The sequence below is a fragment of the Pteropus alecto genome, unplaced genomic scaffold (assembly GCF_000325575.1).
Source record: "Pteropus alecto unplaced genomic scaffold, ASM32557v1 scaffold155, whole genome shotgun sequence".
In the NCBI taxonomy this organism is placed as follows: Eukaryota; Metazoa; Chordata; class Mammalia; order Chiroptera; family Pteropodidae; genus Pteropus; species Pteropus alecto.
The window spans coordinates 9662790-9678903 of record NW_006438113.1 but is presented as its reverse complement, the minus strand read 5'-3'; the positions used below and the strand labels follow the sequence as shown (position 1 = coordinate 9678903).

General features: G+C 43.4%; 1 pseudogene; it reads right to left on the bottom strand.

Moving 5' to 3' along the window:
* Nucleotides 1-2410: 2410 nt before the first annotated feature.
* Nucleotides 2411-2528, bottom strand: LOC112482761 (annotated as a pseudogene).
* Nucleotides 2529-16114: the final 13586 nt, after the last annotated feature.

Genomic DNA, 16114 nt, shown 5'->3' with positions numbered 1-16114 from the left:
CTAGAATCCAAAAATGCTCTGTTGCTATTTGTTATGATTATTTTTTACTTGACTTGGTCTTCTTTCTAATTAGTATTGTTTTACATTGTGTTATATCATTCACACAGATGTAATAGGCTCTACTGGCTAGCAGACAAAGTCCAAACTCGACATCTCTAGTTCTCACCATTGGTGGAATAATAAGCTATGATATTTTTAAAAGTCTTGAGTTCCAAATTGAACAAGGCCAATCACATCAGAATTTTTGAGGTAGGATACAGATATCAATCAGTATTTTTAAAAGAACTCGAGGTCATTGCAATGTTCAGCCATAATCGAAAATCCCTAGCTTTACTTCCTAGCTTTCAAGGTCCCTTATAGTCTAGCCCCAACCAATCTTTCTAACCATCATTTCTCTGCTTCCCAACCTAGGCATGGCTTTGTAGCAAGCCAGTCTACCTAAGGCCCAGACTTCCACCTGCATAATTTTCTACATAAGGCACAAGGCTCAGAGGCTGATAGTTTCTCTCTTTTTCCTCCTTTCCATGATGGTGGGAGTGAGGACAAAGGCATGTGCCTCTGCTCTTGTGTTCTCTCCTGCGGCCTTCATTCGTTTATTTAACTTGGATCTGTTTCATGGCAAATTTTGCCTTTTTTTTGTCCTTTCTACTTCTCCTTCCCAGACCCTTCTTTCACCTTTCTTTATCCAAGGCTACGGCAGCCCCCACTCCTCCCTAAAGGCCCACTCCTTATCTGTTTCCCTGACCTTGTCAACTGGTAGCTCAGCATACAGTAGCTAGATTCCAGTGATAGGGCTCAAGAAAGCTGGCCTGCCTTAGGGAACCAACATTGATCAACATCATGGTCATTTCTACCTCTACTCCTTTGCTTGTGTTATTGTCTACCTAGAATATCTCTACCCCTTCTTCTTTTTCTGCAAATTTTAAATTTATCCATCTCCCAAGTTTCACTTATTCCATGAAGCCTACTCAGCAGCTCCAGTGCATCTGTTCTTCCACCTCTCTTGCATTCCTCCTGCTCACCTTGTCTATTCCACACAATTTTATCTTCAAATTATAGACTGGCCTCCAACAGAAGAACTGGGAACACAGTAGGAATTCAATACTTAATAATTGCTTGTTAGACTCACATGAAATTGGCAGAAAGCCTCAGCTCAAATTCCCAAAAGTGATTCCTCCTTCCCCCAAAATAATAGTAAGAACATGGGCTAATAGGGATAAGGTAGGGAATTGTGTTTGTTTTCTATTGCTACATAATAAATTACCACAACCATAGCAACTTAAAACAACACCCATTTATTATCTCAGGTTCTGTAGGTCATCAAGTCCAGGGAGCCTGACTGGTTTCTCTGCTCAGGATCTCACAAGGTCAAATCGAAGATGTTGGCCAGGCCGAGATCTTGTTGGAGCTTCTGGGGAAGATCCACTTTCAAGCTCATTCAGGTTGTTGGCCTTTTCAGTTCCTGGTAGCTGTAGGTCTGAGATTCTCTTCCTCTTGCTGATTGTTGGCTGGGGGTCACTCTTACCTCCTAGAGGTCACTCTCAGGTCCTTCCACATCACCCCCTCCATCTCAGAAAAAGAGAATCTCTCTTAGGTAAAATTCCCCTCACACTTTGAATCTCTCTGACTCCTTCTTCTGCTAACAGCTGGAGATTGTACACTGCTTCCCAACTTGGACAAAAAGCTCACCTTTTGATTGGGTTAAGCCTAATCAAAGATCATCTGTATATTTTAAGGTCAACTGATTTGGGTCTTTGATTACATCTGAAAAATCCCTTCACAGCAGTACCTAGATTAGTGTTTGATTGAATAACCAGGGGGTGGGAATCTTGGAGAGCTATCTTAGAGTTGTGTTTACCATGGAAATGATGGAGAAGAAAGTCAGACAACCAGTAAGAAGGATCCACTTCTTAGATCCAATGGACCAATGATTTGAAGAGTGAAAAGTACTCTTAGAGATCAGCTAGTCCAGTCTTCTTCTTTTTTCCCCCAGTGGGGACACTAAGACCTAGAGAAAGGAAGAGAATTCATAATTCATCTTTCACAAATTCAACCTGGGTCACTGTAGTAAATGTTTATGAAGATAAACATATCTGCTCTTGGATTTTATTACCCACCTGATCAAGGCCCAGGGAATCTAGTTTTTCTTAAAAAAATAGCTTATGTAACCTGTGGAGACTCTAGAATTATGTGCTAAAAAGGAACCTCAGAGATCAAATATTCCAGTGTTTCCCAAGTGTAGAACCAATGACTTTAGGTGACATATAGACAAACATTTTTTAATTAATTAATTAATTAATTAATTAATTTTAATTTTTTTAGGTGAAGCAACACTTGGTCGACCTCACGGATTGCAAGGAACTTGTCAGCTTACAATCTCTTATTTATTTTTATTGTATTTTATTTTTTACACCTACAGTACCTGATCTTCCTAGGTGGTCTCCCATTCAGTACTAACCAGGCCTGGCCCTGCTTAGCTTACAAGATCAGATAGGATCAGGCTTGTTCAGGGTAGCATGGCTGTAGACAGTTTTATACAACTTTATAGACACAGTCCCTGACATAATGTGTGGCACAGAGTATGAGTTCAGTAATTGTTAACAAACAAATGCAGGAATGATGTCATCAGCACATAATCTGTCTTCTTCTCTTCACCTTGCCCTTATGGATAGCTACTATGTGGAGACAATAGATTATGATACTTAAGGCTCTGGAAATAGAGACACCTGAATTCTGATCCTGGCTTCTCCCACTTAGTAGCTCCTTTCTTAAACTCAATGAGTCTCACTTTCTCACTGATTAGTAAAGACAAATATATCAGTCAAGTGAGATAATGTATGTAAAGTGCTTAACAGAGGGCCTGCCACATTGTGAGGATTTGGTAGATATTAGCTATTATTAAAATTAGCTCTATTCTGATCTGCAAGGAAGAGTGGTTTCTGTTAAGGGGAGCCAGGCCTGATTTTCTTTGACCCCACGGGGAGTGGGGAGCTATTCTTGGGGTCATCTCTTCCTCCCCTCTATTGAGCAACTTTTGAGGGCCTAGAGAGGTTCCTGAGATGTGATACTTTCTAGGCAGAAAGAGGAAATGGATACAGAAAATAAAGGAGAATAACACAGGGTGTCACCACAGGGATGTGCCTCTGGAAACTATCCATTTTTTGTAGAAACAACAAACATGGATTGAGCACCAGCTGTGTGTTCTGCTTTGTGGTTCTCTTTTGGGGGAGAACTTAAATGGCCCCTGTTCTTTCTCTACATCAAGCCTTCTCCCAAGTCACTCTCACCTTTCTCTCCCATAAATTTGCCTCCTTCTCTTTATTCAAAGAGTTGTTAAAATATCTCCACCCTCTAAGAAACCTCTGTGTGTGTGTGTGTGTGTGTGTGTGTTGGTCTGTTTGGAGGAGGATGCTTCTCCCATATACTAAAAATTATTCAAGGTGGCCCTGCCAGAGGAGGGAATGGGGCTAAAGAAAAGGACTTTGGATGGCTAAGGACACCAGATGACTTAGCAGTAGTTGACAAGGAGTAAATTACTTTGCATAGTGTCTGACACATATTAGTACATAGAGGTAGGAAACATAAATATTACTTTCAGAAAGTCTCTTAAACTGTTAAAAAGAATATCTTCTTAGCATGGTTTGACATTTTAATGAAATAGAAAATATGATACAAAAATTGGCAGTTTGGTGGCTAGAAAGCATGTAGTTGGTATGATTTCAATTTTGAAAAAATAGCACATGTGCCCATAAGAAAAGTCTGTAAAGATATAGTCAAAAATGCTAACAGTGTTTGAGTAATGTTGGATTATGAGTGGTTTTTACGTTTTTTTTTTGCTTTAATATAACCAACCTTGTGTGATAGAACAGACTGTCTTTATTACTGTCTTTCTCTTCACTCAAAGTTAAAAAAAAAGACTTTAATTACTGATATAAAGTAAAACAATTACTTGTTGGTTGGCTGAGAATTGCTAGAAATTAATAAATAGTTTGGAAATTATTTAGTAAATTCTAATTACTTAGCAAAAGTAATTAAAATATTTATAAGCGAACACCCATAAAACACCACCAAGCAAATACATTACTCAATAAATGGTTTAATTAGTGTTTCATTACTAGAAATTAATCTCAGTAACCAAACATTACTACAAATTACATGTAAGATGGACAACTTATTTTACTGCTATTAATGATTTCAATTATGAAGTTTGTGCAAGCCTAATTCCTTTCCGTTTCTCCTGCCCCCCTCCCGCACCCACCCAGGCGCGTTCCCACACACTGGGCCTGAGCTAGGATGTTTGGGGCTGGTCTGACACCTTCCACATTGTTAGAAATCCCAGATTAACAATTTCCCTTGGCTTATTTCTCAGTTGTCTTGCTGAAAAACTGGCCCTGGGTGCCTCTTAATCAGCTGGAATCACACTCCAGGGGCTGATGGGCTTCTTACCACAGATATACTCTCTTCTGGAGTCTCCTCAATCACTTGGCTGCAAGGCTCGATTGCTTCCCCAGGCCTGTGCCAAAGCCTTTCTGGCACTGGCTTGCAGAACTGGATCAGCTCTTAGGCTGGGTGGTGGGGGCTGGACTATAGCTAAATTATAAAAGGGCATCTTCAAGCAGATTAGAATAATGAGTTCTTCCTTCCAGATAGATGCAGTCACATGCCAGGGTAGATTTCTGTCCCCTCCTGTGTCCTTGCTCAGATTCCCCGAGGAACAAACTCTGACTGGAGATTTGTTTGCAGGAGTCTCATTGGATAGTGCTTCCAGGAATGACCCCTGCAAGGGAGTACAGGGAGCAGGATGGGGTGGAGGGAGTATTTGAACAACAACCCCACGGGAAGCTCTGAAGATAGGATGAGACTTCAAAAATGTCTTGGATTGAGGCAAGGAGGGAAACAGGCCTTTGTCATTTCGAATGGCCAGAAGTCAGATCAGGTATCACTCTGAGAAATGACTGCTTCTCCTTGGCTGAGGACAATACATGGAGGAGAATTTAGCGGCCAGCCATTAACAGCCAGTACTCCCAGTAGCTGGAGGAACGAGTGCCCTTGCTCTGAAGGAGGACTATAGACAGCGCACACCAGCATCCACTATGGTCCCCTTGTGTCTTGTACAACCTGAGCAACCACACATGAAGGCCCTTCTGGGGTGGCCTGAGGTCATGAGTTGAATAGGCATGAGTTGTCCCATTGTTTAACTGGGGCTGATTAGAATCTTATTTCTGGAGTTAGGGTGGACTCCCACTTACATATCAGCTGGGACTTATGTCTAGACCATAAACTCCAAGAGGGCAAGTCCATGTCTTATGGTATCCCCAGAACTTAGCATAGTTTGTGGCTCAGTTCATATTTGCTGATAGAAGCTACAGTGATAAAGACAGTCACTCAAATGCATTAATATAAACTGTGATACACTTGATGAAAGGAAATACAAAGAATTTGATCTAAGAGGGGTCAGGGGAGCTACATCAAAGAAATGACTCTTGAACTGAGACTTAAGGAATGGATGAGTAAGCCAGGCGAAGTGAGATGAGGTGGGATGCAGTGCTTCCTAAGCCCTCCCCTGGATAGGCGTTCACCTTTGCCACCTCCGGAGCATGTCTCCTGTGTGGAAACAGAGGACCTAAGAAGTTACACTCACTGAATTTCTCCTGCTAACTATTGCCTAAATGTATCCCTTGTCCTTATCACAGTCTTATCTTGCATAAGTTTCACATGTCAGTGGGCTTTTCCACCAAACCTAAGCCTAGGCCACAATGGGATAAATTTGCTTGTACCTGGTAAGCACTTTCTGGAGTGTGATATACATCCATTCCTTGATATACAGACAAGGTGTCACAGCTGGAGATAGAGGTGAAAATCACCCTAGATTGCATATGGGGTATCATGCATGTAGATGCCACTTGTGGAGAAACCGAGGCTGGATACAGCTGGGCTGTACCACACCTAAATTCCTGTTTCCTATTTGACCTTATCTCTGTCCTGCCCCCACCTATGCCCCCATCTAGGCCTGCTTCCAGATTCATCATTGCCCCAGGACTATGCTATGCTCATTTTTCCTTCACTCCTGTGCATATGTTCTCTGCTCTCTCCAGGACCACTGCTGCATTCACAAGCATCTCCGACTCCCACCCCTCCTCCCGCTGCAAAGCCCCTCCATAGAGCCATGTTCAGCAACTCCAGGTCATACTGGACTCATCTCTGAGTTTCTATAGGTGTCAGTTGTAGAGTCTTTACGGCAGATATTGTTTTAGAAATCCTGGGCCTGGTACCATGCCTGGTCAAGAGCAAAGACTGGAAGAGAAGTCAAGCCCTGAACGAAGACACAATATGCCTGCCCATCCCCACTGTGATGCCTTGGTTGGTGCTGGGCTGCGTGAGCTGAGGCCTGGATGCCATTTGCCGACCTTTCAGGCAGGTACACTGTGAGGGGTGCCACAGACTGGCTTCTGCTGGTGGTGGCAGGATAGGGAGGGAGGGAGAAAGATGGAAAGTTCACATTTATTGCATCTGGGACTTTGCCTGACTTGTCCTTAATCAGTCTGCAGCTAATTAGCTGCCTTCCCCTAGCTCAGCAGAACACCATTAATCACTGCTGGAGAAAGCCAATGTCAGTTGGGCCTCCTGCTCAGGAGAAATCCTGGCTTCTTGAGTGGGCCTTTCTTGCCTGGGGCACTGAGAGGGCCAGGGATGCAAGGTATCCTCTGGGGGGTTCCTGGGGTTATTGGCAAGTGGCTCTGGTGTCCTGTACCACCTGGGAAGACAGGAGGAGGAAGGGTGTATCATCTTTCTCCTTGCTTCGACATTCTAATTTTTTTTTGTGATAATAATGTCTTAGCCCCAGGCAAGAGACTCACTTTTCTAGACTCTCTTGCAGCTAGGGAAGGCATGTGACACAGTTCAGACCAATGGGCCATAAGCCGAAACCTTCTGGGAAATCTTAGAATGGCTTTTCCTTTCCTGATAAAAGGCATTGGATGCTGCCTATGTTGCTCCTTCTTGCTCTTTTTCCATTCTGCCTTGAATGTAGACTTGAAGGCTGGAGCTGCAGCAGCCATCAGATGCCTCTATGAGGGAAAGACCAAGAGAATTATAGTGATGCCAGCCATAAGCTGGTAAACCAATGCTAGTAACTATACTATCTCCAGATTTCTGTCAGGCGAAAAAATAGGTCTCTGTTTAGTCCATTGTTGGTTGGTATTCTGTTACCTATAGCTGAAAACATGTCTAACTAATAGAGAGGGGAACTCTGGATAGTACCATCCTGACTGCAGAGATGCCCATGGTACCCAGAATAGTCCAGACATTCCTGGGCCTCACTAGCAGGTGGGCATGAGCAAGGTTATAGTACTTAAATGCGACTAGCTCTGCGCCTTCCAATCTTTCATCCTTAAAAGTCTCATTCTCCAACCTTTTGGTAGCCACCTATGTCATTAAGAAAGTATCTGAGTGTGACATTGATATATGTCATGTTAAACTCTGCATAATGGAGTGCCAAGACAAAACTAGATTTTTTTTGACGAGTAATGCTTCTTAGTTATGCAACTGTGAGATGAGTAGGCACACACATTGCTTTGAAAAAAGGTGCAATAGGGAATATTGTGATTCTAAGAAGGTTTCAGTGTGTAGAGCTGGTCACGGAGGTGGGAATATTTGTGTATGGGCCAGAAAGCCTTCTGGGAGGACTATGGTCACAACCCTGACTGATCATTCTCTTTTGGGGTTTAAGATTACTAGAGCCTCTCTGCTGAACTGAATTGGGCGCCTCTGAGATCCTTTGTCATAAAAAGATAGGAAAGACCCAGGGGAGAAACTCACTATTAGGGATTCTGGGTAAATGAACCAAGCTGATATCAAGCTTAGTTGCTTGTTAGGGAGGTTGGTGCCCACCTGGCAGGTGGCAGGGCAAAGATGCTTCTGACACAGATGCTCTGACAGGGGTCATGCTGTGGGAACAATGGCTCCACATAAGAGTGTGAAATAAAAGAGTTGTATCTGGAGCCCAAGTGTGGGACTGGCTGTGCTGTGTGTTTCTAGGGATTAGACCAGCAGAGGCGGTACTGAGCTGTGGACATGGAGGCATCAAACTGTGCAGGACCAGTGTTCAACAATGAGCCCTTGTGGCAGCAGACTGATATGATTGCTCCGTTCTGTCTCCACTGGGCTTTCAGAGACAGCACAGATCCTGACGCACTAATCTGCTTTGGTTCTTAGTTTGGGGAAGGCAAGAGAAGGAAGACCCTGAGCTTTAGAGAGGTAGTATAGCACAGTGGTTAGTAGGATGAACTCTGAGGTCAGACTGTTCAGGTTAACGTTTTTGCTCTATTACTTACTGGTTTACCTCGTGTACAGATCTGGCTTCATGGACTGCAGACCTGCACAATCTCATAGCTGCCTATCTTAAATAAGCTCTATGCTTGGCTTAATGGTTATCGTCTTAAAAATTTTAATAATTTTGAGTAAGAACCCCCATTTTCATTTTCATGATGCCCTGCAAATTATGAGGCCAGTCTTGCTTGGACAAATTACTCTCCTATGCTCCAGTTCCCCCATCTGTAAAATGGGTAAAAAAATATTACCTGCCTCAGACAGTTGTTGTGAACATTAGATGAGGTATATAGCAGGTCCTGGAATAATGTCAATGTTGTTTCAGTAAAATGTTGATGAGACGCCCTGGAACTTAACTCTTGTTTATATCAATTAGCCCATGGCAAAACTGGTTTCATTATACTTTATTTTGCCACAGTTCCAAGAACCTATTGACAATGTTAAGTGAGGAAATACTGTATATATAAAGTACATAGAACAGGATCTGGCATGAAGTAAGCTCTATGTGAGTGTTAGCCATTGTTGTCTTCCTATTAATTTAGGCAGATGAGGACTCTAGCAATTAATCTGCAAAACACAGAGACATAACCACATTTGTGTCTCTAGCTAGTGAAGCAGATCAGATCAAGCATGTGGGGAAACAATACAAGGAGAGGAAAATGTGACCCCTGGACTTACTCCTCACACAAGATGAGATGCCTCATTAATCCTACATCCATCTGGGCCCACAGGGCTGACAAGAGAGGAGAATGCTGAGGCCTGAGAATTGTGGAGTCAAGGCCAACCTCCTGCCTCAGGGGCTGGCAGCAGAAGTTGGGCACGGCTCAGAGGGGCAGGCTGGGGCACCTCCTGGAAGTAGCCTGCTCCTCTCCAAGGGAGCAGGCTGTCATCAGACTCAGGTCTGCCGCCCCACCTCTCTGATGTAACACACTATCAGGGAAGAGTGGCCCATTCCCAGCCTTTCCTCCAGCCTGGGCCCATCTTGCATTTACAGACTCAGATCAGAGGACAGAATGTGGTGGAGGACGTAATATACGAAAGAAAAGAGGAGAAATCCTAAGTACCCAAATCCTCACAAAGTAAACATACCCAGTTTAAGAAATAGAATGTCCCAGAAGTCTGGAAGCCCCTAGCCATGCTCCCTTCCCGGATGCCCCTCCTTCCCTAATCAAGCACCATCTCACATTATTTTTTAAAACTGTTAGATTTAACTTTTCCAAATTTTTTATTTCGAAAAATTTCAAATCAACAAAATAAATTGGAAAAATAGAATAAGAACACTCATATTCTCACCCAGATACACCAATTGTTAATATTTTACCTCATATCCTTTCTTTGTCTTTTTGTCTCTTTCTCTTTCTGTCTTTTTTCTCCCCCATCTCTATACACAGAATTTTTGAACCATTTGAGAGTTATTTGCAGACATCACGACACTTTATCCCTAAACACTTCCACGCATATGTCCTAAAAATGAGGGCATTTATATAGTGCAATTATCACACTCAAAGCATTTAACAATGCTACCATATCATTATATAATATACAATTGATATTCATATCTCCCCAGTTATCCCAATAATGTTCTTTATAGGTATGTTTTTAAAATCCAAAATGTAAACCTGGAATGCACTTTGCATTTAGTTGTATGTCTCCTTAGTCTTCTTTAATCCAGAATAGCTCCTTTTTTTTGTCTTACATGATATTGACATTTTTGAAGAATACAGGCAAGTTTTCTAGATGTCTTGAGTTTGGATTTGTCTGATTGTTTCCTCATGATTGAACTTAGTTTAAACATTCTTGGCAAAAATGTTACATGGGCTTTATTATTAATCATGTATTTATTTTTTATAATTAATTAATTATTAGTAATAGTGGCTGTAATGTGGGTATTATTGTGTCCATTTTACAGATCAGGTAACTGCGGCAGAGAGTGGCTAAGTACTTTTCCCAAGGTCACATAGTCATAAAGAGGAGGTGCCAGGATTAGGTTTGTCTGACCCCATTGCCTATACTCATAGCCAGTTTGACCCACTGTCAGTGATGACTAGACACCCTGGAAGGAGACCCAAGTCTGTGCTTTGGAAGGCAGGGACTATGTTATCCTCTCTGCTGAATTCTCATCTTAGTCAGAGCCAAATGCAAAGCAAGAGTCCATAATTTTTTATTGAATAAATGAATGAATGATTTTTCTATGGACCAAAGTTCCATGGGCCACTGCCAACTCATGGAACCTGCATCTCTGTTGGTGGGATCTGGTAGTTGGGTTGTCTTGAGGATTCTGATATAGACAAAAGTAAGTGAAAGAAAGCAAGTTTCAGAAGTGTATACTGCATTATTCTGTATGTCTTTCTCTCTCTCTCTTTTTTTTTTTTTAAGATTACCTGGTTTTATGTAGATTTACAGTTTCAGGAAGGATTCTAGAACTGTTAATAGTAGTTACCTCTGAGGTTTGGGGCTGGGAGCCTGGAGAAGATGGGGAGACTTTATCTTCCACCTGATAAACTGTTAGAAGTGACACAAGTGATCAAAGAATACATTCTTTTTGTAAAAAATTAAACCCTACAGATAAGTAGGGTAAGTATGTAATTTATCACCCAAATCGAACACTTTTGAGAGTGAAAGGCAGTGCCCTTATTAGTTATATTGGCAACAGAGAAAACAGAGCCATTCTGGGCAAACCTGAGCAGGTGGTCACCCTGCCAAGGCCAAAGTCCCCTTTGATCACCTCCCATCATGTTACAGACACTTCCAATCGGAAGTAGCCACTGTTATCAGTTAGATGCGTATTTTACAGACCCTTTAAGTACAATATGTAGCCATGGAAAGCCATTCGTTTGGGAGTTTCCCTTTTAACATAAGTGATACCTCACTAAATATAATAACGTGAAAGCTACTTTTTTTCTCTCAACAATAACATGTCTGGGGATTGAACCATGTCGAGTCCACGTGTCTACTTCATTCCTTTTAACTGCTGTAGAGCATTCCACATATGAACAGACCACATCTTATTTTTCCATTCTCTTCTGGATGGATATTTGGATTGTTTCCAATTCTTTGGAATTACTAACCATGCTAATGATCATGACCATGGGGAAAGTGTCCCAACAGGAACAAGCTAGCATCCATCGGAAGTCAGTCTAAAGTTAAAATATTATCAGGAGTTGGAACTTTTGAGGAATAACTGAATTTATGAGCAAAGATCCTTACCAGGCCTGAAGATTCTCCATTTTCCCATCTCAGAAAGGTATAGGTAGGAGTCAGTAATAGGGCTCTCCCCAAATTCGCCATCAGAAGATTCTTACAATACCTTTGGCTTCTTGAGCTCTTTCTTGCAGTTGAGGTCTAGCTCATCTCCCCAGGCCTGAGTCTTCTAGTCTCACTGTCCTTCCTCCTCTCTTGCCTCTACTGTCCACAGGGCTCTTTCAGGCACCTGAGGTGAAGCTGGCTACAGTGGAAAGAGCCCATTCTTTAGAGCCAGGTAGGCTGTTCAACTCCCAGTTCCAGTACTGACTGACTGTGTGAGCTTGAGTGAATTGCTTCACCACCGTGGGTCTCCAGTTCTTCATTTGTGGAAAGGGAAATATATTATTCACCTCTGGGCTTGTGAGCACTCATGTGGGAAAATAGAACAGGTAATGTACATACCTTCTGTCACCATAAAGTGGGTGCTTGGTAAGTGTTCATTTTAGTCCCCTTTTCTTTGTCTCACTGTTGCTTTGTGTAGATTAGTGTCACTGCAAAATTGAAAAGCCTGTGGGTACTCCTGAGGGCAGATATTGTGTTGTCTTTGGCACCGTTCCCACCCCTCTCAAGTCCTGGCATACGTTTGGGGTACCCTTTGAGCTCCAGGAGGGAGGGATACAAGGAGGCTGTTTTTATTCAAGGTCCTGAGAAGCTACCCCGAAAAACACAGGGAGACAAGGCCTTGCCATCCAACAGATTTTTCAATCTGATATTTCAATTCTTAATTCTGAGGGTCTCCTGTGTGATGGAAGAGACCTGGTCTTTTCCTCTACAGGATCACCTAGTCTGATGGGAGAGACATTGTCAGTATCCCCTGAGGCACTTGGCCCAATGAGGGAGACATGATATCAATTTCCAGGGAAGCTTTCAAACTGATGGAGGAGAAAAACATTTGGAGAGCCTTCCTCACTTTCACTGAAGACTTCACTTTGTGTGAAGCTCTTATACAGCATCCCCTCCCTACATATTATGCACTCTGGAGCTGCTCTCTCTACTGGGTGTGAGGATCAAGAGGGCAGAATTGGCATCTCACCTTTGGGATTTCTAGTCCAAGCTTGTTGTTGGGCATCCTCAGGGATGCTTGCTGTTGGCCACATTCTCAGGGGCTCCCAAGAGTCAGGGTTCTCAAGCTACTTAAGGGCCCAGACAAAGCAATTTAGAGGAGAGCGAGTCATCAGAGACAGCTGAGAGGAGGGTCTGGTGTGGGCAGGCTGGGCCTGGGTCCTGCCCTCACATCCTCTCTCCTCTCCTCTCTGGAAGCTGCTATAGCTCTGACTGTGGCATCTCAGAGGAGCACCCCCACAGCCTCTCTCCCCATGGGAGCTATGCTCTCAAGTGGGAACCTCTGTGGAGGAGAGGAGAAGACACGTCAGACCCGGAGCTGACGGGCAAGTCAAAACTGCTGGTTAAATGGCTTTAAAGTAGTGGCCATTTATAAGTTAATGAAAGAGAAAATAGGCACATTATACATACAGATTTGTCCTTAATGAGGGGAAAAGGCATTGTTTACTGATGTTCGGTTCTAATTATCCATGCACAAGGCTAGCTTTTCTCCAGCAGTGCCTCATGCCCCATTTTCTTATCTTCCACCACATACCTTTAACCCCTTCAGTGCCCGGTTGGGCACTGACTCGTCTCTCAAAGTGTCAGGATCTGGTGTTGTTTGAGAAGCCAATTCCTGACTGAGTATGCAGGGACTTGTGACCCTGGGACAGGCCTGGCATCTGCTTGTGTTCCCTGCTTACCTCAGCACAGCAACCAGATGGAGGACAATGCTGACAGGCCCTCAAAGCAGCCACCCTTGGAGGGAGACAGAGCTCTGGGACTGCTGCTTTTCTGGGGAGGGAACTGTAAGGTAACAGGCAAGACCAACCAAGAAGGCAGACGGAGGGTGGGGGCTGCAAGCCAGGGTCTCCCCAGGAGGCAAGGGCTCAGGAGCATCATCTACTAGTCCCATCCTTTATAGTTTCTCTGAAACTGTCATGAAGGAAGGGGGCTTTATTGAGAAAGGTAAATTTTGGGGTGTATCCCAAATGGGCACCTCACTGAAGCCACTGCTGAACTTATATCTATTTCTCACTTCAGCATAAGAACACATGAGGTCACCCTGGGATAAACAGATAACTCCTGAGCACCCTATAAGCTTCCCTCTCATCTCCGGGTTCCAGCCCTTACCCCAGCCTACTAGATGCTGCTTGTCCTCAGTGGAGAAATAAATAAGAAACAGAAATGAGAGTGGAACATGCATTACTATTGCCAAGTGAAGTCTCAAAGCCTACTCAGCTTGGGAAACTGGTGAGGAAAAAAGAAGTTACATTCTGGAAGCGGTTTGGAGGAGATGGCTTGGTCAGCTCCAAACTGTAATCATCCAGGGGCACATTCGAGCTGTGTATAGGAGCCTAGGCTGGGAAGGAACTTGGCTTTTCCTTGAACTTCTGGGTGAGTTTCAGGCAGCAGTTCTAACTTGCTAATGCCCAGAGTGCCGTTTCCACTTCGCCCTGGGAAGTCCAAGGAAATGTGCCTGCCAGGGGCTAGTCACAGGTTGTTGCTCTAGTGTGGCAAAATTGCCACCGCTGTGACCACTAGACAAGAGTACATAGAGGGACCCCACTACACAGTTTTGAGAGTTTAATAGAAGGGGGGGACTTTATGATTGATTAAAAAAGCAGTTAAACAACTTTGAAAATTGAGATAAAATGGACAGTCATAGAAAAACACAAATTACCAAAACTGACAAAAGAATAGAAAGCTTAAATAATCCTATAATGATTAAAGAATGTGAATCCTTAATTTAAGATCTCCTCACAGAGAAAATGCCAGGCTCCAACTACAGCTGTTATTGGGCACTTGCTACAATTAATAAAGCAGAGACTTCAACCCACATTTACCTCCTTATGCTTATTTTCTGTACATTTCACCCTCCTTTCCACTCTTGACCCAGAAGAGATGTCCTGTAGTGTTTTCATAAGCTCCTCCTATATGCAGGTCTGAATGGGTACCTAAAGATCTTTTTTTTTTTTTTGAGAATATTTATTAATGGTCTATGTGCCAAGAGAGTCACCTACATTGATCTTATTTAATCTATTCAAGCCCCTGCAAAAGAGACATTATCATCGCCATCTGAGACTCAGAGCAGTGGACCGACTTGTCTAAGTCAAAGAGTTAGTGAGAGGGGAGGAAGGAATGATGGAGCCCAGGGCCATGACGCCAAAGCCTCTTCCTTTACTGCTTACCACACTGCTGCCTGGAAAAAGCATGCAGCTTCCTCAGGGAGAGGAAGATTGTGACTGAATCCTGTCCACACCCTGGCTTTCAACATCTAAGTCAAAGTTCCATGTCCATCCTGTCCATCTCTGGCTTTCAACATCTAAGTCAAAGTTCCATGTCCCTCCCACCCTGGTTATAATGATCAGGAGTTTCTCCAGTTGGTCAATGACTCCCTTACCTAGCAGCCTCCAGAACTATAAACATAGCATTAAAAGGCATGGTTGGCTATACTGGTTATCTATTGCTAGGTTAAAAATTATCCCAAACATAGTGGTGTAAAACAAACAACCTTATGTTACACTTACAGACTCTGTGAGTCAAGAATTTAGACAGGGTCTAGCAGGGATGCCTTGTCTCTGCTCCATTATGTCTGGGCCTCATCTGGACTATTTGAAGGGTGGAGGCAACTCAATAACTGGGGGCTGAAATCATCTGAAGGCTCGTTCTGGTGGCCGGTGGCTGGTGGTGGCTGTTAGCTGGGACCTTAGCTGGGACTCTTGGCCAGAATATCTATATGTGATCTCTCCATATAGCTTCGGCTTCCTCACAATATGGTGGCTAGATTCCTGTGTGAGAGCCAGGTCGAAAGCCATATTGCCTTTTACAACTCAACTTTGTGGGATGTACATCATCATATCTGTGACATTTCACTTGTTGAGGTAGCCACAAAGCCCTACCAATTCCAAGGGGAGGAGAAATAGACTCCACTTGGAGTTCTAGAAGAGCAGATGGGACTAGAAATACTACAGTGGCCATTTTGGGAAAATACAGTATACCTCATGGGGCCCAGCTCAGGGGAAGCTTTCCTCTCAGGAGGACCTAAGATATGACCAGAGTGTTGTAACATCATTCATTCAGTCAACTCATAGTGACCAAAGTGCCTACCACATGCAGGTACCACCTTCCCAACTGGTCCCCAGCTGCCCAGCCTTTCTTCCCCACCCCTACACAGATCCTCCCCCTGAGGCCCTGAGAAAGTTGATCAAGATGAGGGAACTTTGGGCTTAATTCTCTCCAGTCTTCTGGGAAACACTGCTCTGGGCCGCTGTGGCTACAGCCCAGGGAATAATTTCTCCCACTGAAGTCGTATACTCTCATTTCTGAAAGAGCAGGCATATGGAATAGTTTCTATTTACTGAAGGAAAAAAGTTATTTTTACTTATACACAGCTCTTATTTTTATTGCAATCATGGGAAAAAACAGGGTTCTTCAATAGGAAAAGAGGTTTTTGCCCTTCAGGAAGACTCAGAAGTGGGAGTATCCATGTGCAAATTGG